The sequence below is a fragment of the Pinus tabuliformis genome, chromosome 7, assembly GCF_031772625.1.
Source record: "Pinus tabuliformis cultivar Carrire ecotype Pingquan chromosome 7, CPIR1, whole genome shotgun sequence".
NCBI lineage: Eukaryota > Viridiplantae > Streptophyta > Pinopsida > Pinales > Pinaceae > Pinus > Pinus tabuliformis.
The window spans coordinates 2080292991-2080298990 of record NC_142293.1 but is presented as its reverse complement, the minus strand read 5'-3'; the positions used below and the strand labels follow the sequence as shown (position 1 = coordinate 2080298990).

Here is a 6000-nt window from a genome sequence, read left to right as displayed (position 1 = left end):
AGACAGACTGATCAAAATGGGACTTGACCCATTTTTTATGTGCTTTGATGACCAAAGCAGCAAGATGACGAGTCTCATCAGGTCGTTCTAGGTACAAGAGACGCCCTTCCTGAGGCGAGGTCTCGGGGAGAAGTTCAATAGCCTACTTGAGGGATGGAATTTCACACTCAATCGATAAAGTTGCTTCCAGACCGTAGACTAGTTGGAACGGTGTGAATACAGTTGCGTCCTTGGTCGAGGTTCGGTAATCCCACAGAGTTAAAAAGAGCATGAGATGCCAATTTGACTTGTGCATCCCAATGGTGCGTTGAAGCATCGTAACCAGAACTTTGTTCACAACATCAACTTGGCCATTGGCTTGAGGGTAGTACGGGGTTGAACCATCATGGTGCAAGCCCAACATGGAAGTCAGCTTAGTCATCATGTAATCTCGAAAATGGGAGCCATGGTCGGTGACAATGGCCTGAGGCATTCCAAACCTAGAAATAACGTGATTGAATAGAAATTGACCCGTCGTTTTACCATCTGCAGAGTATGTAGGCATCGCTTCAGCCCATTCGGTGAAATAGTCCACATCAACGATAATATACCCATGCCCCCTGGTCGAACAAGTATTACAGGTCATATAGTCGATGCCCCGTTTGGCAAAAGGACCGACGGTAATAACGGGGTGTAGGTGAGCGGGTGGGGCGCGCATCTTACGTTGATAAATTTGGCACTCATGGCACTTGCGAACGACAAGGATGCAATCCTTGAAGATAGAGGGCCAAAAATAACCAGTGCGAAGGATTTTTTGAGCAGTAGCATATCCAGACAGGTGACTGCCACATGCACCAGAATGGCAGTCATTCAAGACTCTCTCAGCCTCCTCGAGAGTGAGACAGCGACGAAGAATTGAATTGACATCGATGCGGTATAAAGTATCTCCAATGATACGGTAAGGTTCAAATTGATGTTGAATGTGTCGGCGATCATCCTTGGTCAACATAGACCGAAAGGTGGATGTTTGGATATATACGATGATATCACTGTACCAGGGGTTGAGAGTGCTAATTAAGAAAAGAGTCTCATTCGGGAGCTGCTCATCGACATCAGCAGGAAGAGAAGCAGAGGGAAGGGAGCAAATCAACTCAACAGAGACTAGTGATTTCCTGGATTTGGCAGTACACCAAATCAAATTCTTGGAGGATAACAATCCACTTCGAATATTTTCCCCCAACAACTGACGAGTCAAGATGTAGGTCATGGGGTTGCATTCCGAAATCACAGTGGTAGTGCGGAGTAGAATGTAATGCCGAAAGCACTGAACAACCTGTACAGCAGCCAAAGCCAACTTCTCGACATGAGCATAACGCGTTTCAGTGTCGAGGAGATTGTGACTGAGGTAGTAAATAACATGTTCATTTCCTTCGTCATCATCTTGTACCAGCACCATAGTGATGGTACTAGAGGCTGCAGCTAGATAAAGGAAGTAATTGCAATGATAGTTTGGGGGATGCAGCAAAGGAGCATTTATGAGGACAATCTTTAGGTCATCGAAATACTTTTGAGCAACCTCATCCCAAACAAACGGGGTTCCTTGCTTGAGCAACCGGGTGAACCCTGAAGCTAACTTAGCAAAGTTCGACACAAAATGACGAAGGAAATTTGCTTTTCCCAGCGGACTCTGCAGTTGATGCAATGAAGATGTGGGGGGGGGGGGGGGGGGGGGGGGGTTAAATTAACGATGGTCTCGACTTTAAGAGGATTGAGGCAAATGCCTTATTTCGAAACGATAAATGTAAGGAGTCATCTGGATTCGACGTAGAAAACACATTTATGCGGATTTAGCCGGATGTTGTAGTGCCTATAGCGAAGAAAAATTTGCCGGAGATGATCAGGGTGATCATGGTGTTTATGAGAATGAGCGGGGGGATCATCTAAGTAAGGTTGAATGATGTTTCGAATGTCATGGAACTCATAAGACATCACTCTCTGAAATGTGGGCCCAACATTCTTAAGGCCAAAAGGGAGCTTTTTGTATGCAAATGTCCCCCACTGATAGATAAAGGTTGTCCTATCTTAATCAGCCGAGACAATGTTTATCTGGTTGTAGCTAAAAAAACCGTCCATAAAGGAAAATAATTCACTCCCAGCACATTCATCAATGATCTAGTCAATGAAGGGAGTGGGGTCATTATCCTTAGGACGGGCACGATTGAGATCACGGTAATCGATGCAAACGTGAATAGTGCTTTGTTTCTTTGTCACCGGTACAATATTTTACACCCAACCCGTAAGAGGGATCGGATAAATAAATCTAGCTTTCAAAAGTTTTTCAACTTCACCCTTAATGGCGGCCGCTTTTCTTGGGTGCACAGGACAAAGCCGTTGGTGAACAGGCTTTGCATGAGGATAAGCAATTTCAAACTTAATCATATGATGCCTACATCTCCATTCATGGATGTGATCGGAGATGTGAGTCGCAGTGTCTTGCTTGAGTGACGTTAACAGATGGGTGCCAGTTTCATAGCGAACTGGAAACTGGAAATGTGTGAGAAAGGCCATGGCGAGAGTGTTAAAGTCATGATAGGTATTTCGAGGTAGCTCAATATACCATTTGGTTACAGCCCCTGTAAGAGTTTGTTGGAAAAGACGAAGACAAATGGAATCATCAACGTAGGAATTCGAGGAGCACCAGAGGTGATATGTCATCACATGGTCTTGAGGATCCTCTTTCACTTTTCCTTCAAACTTTGGGCAATCTCTTGGAGTCTTGGACGAAATTGGAGGCCGGTATGGCGAATGAAAGATCGGGTCATTCGTGAGTGTAGACATATCTGGAAATTCTAGCGTAGCCAAGAATGACAATTAGGTATTGAAAGGCATTTGAGGTTGATAAGGGGGCCAAACCGGTGGGGCCCATCCTTGCTAGTAAGGATTTTGTCCCCAAAGTGGAGGATTTTGTCCATAAGACATTTGATTTTGTCTCCACTGTAGGTTACCTTGCCCGTAGGTAGGATTATGACCTTGAAAACCTTGGAACTGTTCGGCCAGAGGCTATTGATAAGCAACATACTAGTTAGAAGGTTGTTGAGCCTGCTGACCTTGGACATATGGATCTTGCACCTGATGTCCCTGAGCATAAGGATTTTGGACCTGCTGCCCCTTGGACGTAAAGGTTTTGCACTTGCTTTCCTTGGACATAAGGATTGTGGACTTGCTTTCCTTGGACAAAAGGAGGGTGAACCTGTTGCCCTTGGACATAAGGATTCTATGCCTGCTGCTACAGGACTTGACCGTGGCCTTGCCCTTCGAAGGGTTAACCCTGTTGATATGAGTATAAGGGTTGTTGCTACCTGGGTTGACCTTGTTGATGCAAGGGTTGACCTTGCGGATATAAAGGTTATCCTTGCGACTGTAGAGGTTGACCTTGCGAAGGCATACGCTAAGAGGATTGTGGCTGCATGGTTTGCTACAATGGTTGCGAGGGTTGCCCCTGCAGTAGTTTCAGTTTCCCTTGTTGTGGGATCATTTGGCCTTGCTGTTGCATGGATGGCCCTTGCTGCAATGAAGGTTTCCCTTGCTGCTGCATGGATGGCCCTTGGTGCAACGAAGGTTGCCCTTGCTGTTGCATGGATGGCCCTTTCTACAACGAAGGTTGCCCTTGCTGCTGCAAAGGTACTTGGACAATTCCCAGAATGACACCTTGAAAGTTTCTGAACTGTATTTGGCCATATCCATCGGGCGCGGCGGACGAAACAGGCTAGACATAAGGTCCAGGCTGAGGGATGTATGGTGGATTAGCCATCGCTTATGAACCATATGGAACATAAGGAGGTTGGTACTAACCTTGAGCCATATTGGGCTGCTGGTATTGGACGTGACTTGACCCAGATGGACCAACATTGGGTTGTTGGTACTGGACATGACTTGACCCAGACAGACCAACATTGGGTTGTTGGTACTGGACATTACTTGATCCAACAGGACTAGCAGGATTTGAAATGGCACCCGAAGAGGGTTGGTTCATCCCAACCATGTGAGGTTGTGAGCCACTCACATTGGTTGTGCCAGACATCATAGAAACATTCGGACTCTGCCCCCCAGGCGGTGGGATAGCCTACCCACTTATTGGAGGGATCGAAGAACTGACAACGACATGACTTGAGATTGTCGGTTGAACCAGATGGGTTACTTGAACTAACAAAACAAGAGGATTTGGAATGGTGGGTTGCACCAGGACTAAAGTAACTGCAGAAATCACCATCTGTTGGGAGGTCGGGTTCTGAATGAATGGACCTGTGGTAGGCATAGCGCTAGATGCCCAAATAGGGTTATGATATAATGATGAGGCAGTAGGCATGCCTGAAACCAATTGAGCTAAAGTCACGTAATTACGTGGTAACTAAGGATGAACACTGGTTGGAATGCTTCCTGTGTAAGGAAAACTTTCAGGAGGAAAAGGATATCCCTGCTCCTCGATTATGCGTGGAGTGGAAACCTTCGAGTGACCCGAAGAGGAGACTGGGATTTCGCCTTTTGATTCCATGGGTGAAAATAGGCGACGATGGACTACCGAAGATGTTTGAGGGGATAATTCCAAAGGAATACCCGGTTGATCATATGGACTGTATGGACGCTGTGGTGATATCACAACAGGATCGAACAAAGGATTCGGAGGATAAACAACCAATCCATGTTGACCTTCAGAAGTCGGCGGACTCTCAGGAGTCTGGATAGGTTATCTGGAGATTCCGGGCCAATGTCAGAAAGTGACCCAGTATCTGAAGGGGGAGGACGAGATGAAAAAGGTTGAATACTCAGAACAATTCCAAGCTCAACACCTTGGTCCTCAAGTGACTGTGGCAATTCAGGAAAAGGCTCCTCAGACAATATTTCAAACAGAGGAGAGGAAGAGGAACTAGGTGAACCAATTGGTTCAACCACGATGATTTTGTCTCAAATAACCAAAAGAGAGATTGATTTCAAGGGCTTTAAAATGTATTTAAAGGTATACTCACGATGTGGTCTAAAAAAGACTAACAGGGATGTTATAAGATCGTGGGCAACAATTTTTTAAGACACAAAAACAAATTGGTGCTCTTTCATGTTTTAAGAGTTGAGAAAGAAGCAAAGGTGACTCTATCACTTTCGGTTTGAAACGAGCTCGAAAGGACAAGCGCTCGGGTGATATTTTATATTTAGGGAGTCAAAAAGATCAAAATGACTACTCAGGATGATCTAGGTAAAAAGGATTACCAGGTAACCGTGAACTGCAGAATACCTCTCGGCGAACTGAGAAGTACGGGCAGGCAATCTCCTCGAATGTTGTGTTCAGTGTATCACGTTTACAAGGCGGCAGACTCAGCTTCCTATGGATAAAGGATTTCAACCCTAGTGGGGTCTTCCTTTATATACTCGACGGTACACGGAGCACAAGTCCGTACTAGCGCTGTTTAGCGCCGACGCGATCGACAACTGCTAGGTTTTAAGACGCTGGAACACGTCTTTATCCTAGACCTTCTAAGATGTGATCGTTATATTTCAAATGCGCCTTAGGTTAATTAAGTACATTTTAGAGTTTATCTTGAATTTATGTCTTGGTTTTCAGGCCTTATAGATGTGAATCGAAAAAACACCTATATGCAGCTAAATGAGACAATACCCTTTCAATTCGATGAATTGTCTACAATAATGAGAGTAGAAAACACACTCAAATGCAACAAAATGAGAAATTAAAAGCAAAACGACTTTTTCACTATTTCGCTTTTGAAAACAAAATAACGAAAAAAAACTTTTTCCAATTCCTAACTTTCCTATCAAATGCACTTCAAGTAGCCCTTTCACTAGTTAAGAGAATTCATTTCTTTTCCAATGCAAGTGACATTGAAACTCTAGCCTTCAATGATGCTAACTAACGTAACATATTGATTCAACAAACTAGAATTATGTATTTTTCAATGAAATGACGGAATGAATCTTTCATAAACACTTCAATGAAATATTTCCAATACAATC

General features: G+C 44.4%; 1 pseudogene; it reads right to left on the bottom strand.

Annotated features, from left to right (window-relative positions):
* Window positions 1–1263: 1263 nt before the first annotated feature.
* LOC149256870 (putative CCR4-associated factor 1 homolog 6 pseudogene) overlaps window positions 1264–6000 on the bottom strand; it is a 31922-nt pseudogene continuing 27185 nt past the window's right edge.